The sequence below is a fragment of the Pteropus vampyrus genome, unplaced genomic scaffold, assembly GCF_000151845.1.
Source record: "Pteropus vampyrus isolate Shadow unplaced genomic scaffold, Pvam_2.0 Scaffold147, whole genome shotgun sequence".
Classification (NCBI taxonomy): Eukaryota; Metazoa; Chordata; class Mammalia; order Chiroptera; family Pteropodidae; genus Pteropus; species Pteropus vampyrus.
In genome coordinates, this window is record NW_011888928.1 from 543,562 (window position 1) to 545,379 (window position 1,818).

Consider the following 1,818-nt stretch of genomic DNA (forward strand, 5'->3'; position numbering starts at 1 on the left):
AAAAAAAAGTCTTTCTGACTGTAAAGCTGCAACCTTTGATGTGTGTGCGTGTGCACGCACGCGCCCACAAGTCTCATTAATGGCCGAAATTCAGAAAATCCCCTTCTGAGTTCTCTTCAGAGCTCATTTAAAGCTTTGAGTGCCAGGGTTCCCAACCCTGGCTGCACATTAGAATCAGCTGGGGCTCTTTCAAAACTATACCGATGCCTGATTCTCTCCCCAGACCAATTAATCCGGAATTTCTGGAGACATCTGTGCTTTAAAAAACTCAGGTGATACCGTCGCCCAGTGAGGACTGACAATCACCAGACAGGAAGCACCATCTTGCTATTTATAATGACGTCTCCGGCGTGCGGGTAGTGAGGGAAGTGCTGAGGTCACAGCGATCTGGGGATCGAGCCCGGTTTCCTCCTCTGGAGACTCAGAACTGCTACAGCTTCTCTTGTGTCTGTAGGATGAAAGAGGAAAAGCTACTGGGGGTAGGGGCGAGGCTTGGCCCTGGGAAGAAATGGTGTCGACTGCAAAATAATATCGACTAAGTGTTTCATCCCCAAAAGGATCTATTTGGGAAAAAGAAAAAGGTTGCAACCCAGAGCGTGCAGACATGCCGAGCTATCTATGTGCGCACTCTGCACATATTTAAGGGAAAAGGAAGTTCACGAAAGGAGAAGTTGGAACCCATAAAGCCTTATTATACAGAGTTCTTCCTCGCGTAGGGTTCTCGCGATGACGCAGAGCACGAGAACTTCCGTAAGCCCTAGCTCTTCCCAGACCTTCCCGAACAATGATGTTTGCTTGCAGTTCTGGTCCATCTTTATCCATGGTAATAAATAGAAGACCGCAAACAGTTGAGCGTTTACTGTGTGAGGAGCACAGTGCTAATTTTTTTAGAAGCACCATCTCAACACTCATCAAGTTGCCCACTTCATCGCTGAAGATCCCGAGACCTTAGGACATTAAACGTCATTGGGCCTGGCCATCTCCTGGTCAGTTACAGAGCCAAGACTCTTCAGCCCTGCACTGGAAAGCTGGGCTGGGACAAGGTGGGGCAAGCAGACACCCAGAAGGCAGCATTAAGGAGGTGCTCACGCTGGGGGATGTGCTAGTGCAGACTGGGTGCCTGAGGGCAAGCACCTCCTTAAATGTGAGGGGCCCTGGGCCTTGCTGGCCTCTCCCCACTTCCAGTGCTGTTCCAGAGGCTGCCTTCTGAATTGCTAGGGTAGAGCCCACTCAGAATGAAGGAGGCGGCAGGGCACAGGCAGGTTTATTAAAAAAGCCTACATTTTGTTAACAGCAACAGAATTTTCTTTCCCTTAAGCAAGAACAAATTAATATATAAAAATATAAATGCATGCCAGGGAGGTGAGAGAATGATTAATAAGCAGTGTGCCGTGGGCTTATAGTGGAGCCACCAGAAGAAATTTAAATTGTGGGCCCTCGAGGCAAACTTCTCAAAGTCCATACCCGATTGCTTCCAAGAATGAATGAACAAACAGAGGAACAGTTTACCAAGTACCTCAAAAGGGCCTATGGAGCAAACAAAGGAACTGTGTAGGTGATGTCTACACTCAAGAAATTTAGAACCTCAGGTCAGAAAAGCAGATTAACTTAGAGAATTCATTAGTGCTTAACAGACAAAGCGGTGGATCCTCACTCTAAGGCCCTGTAATCTAACCAAACAGCGATCTGCATACTTTGCAAAGAAACCTAAGTGTGTTAACATTTTATTCCTGAATGGGAGTATTTTCTTAGATAACCAATACGTACGCATAGTACAAAATCAAAAGAGCAAATAGTGGTCTCCCTTCTCCCCTTGCA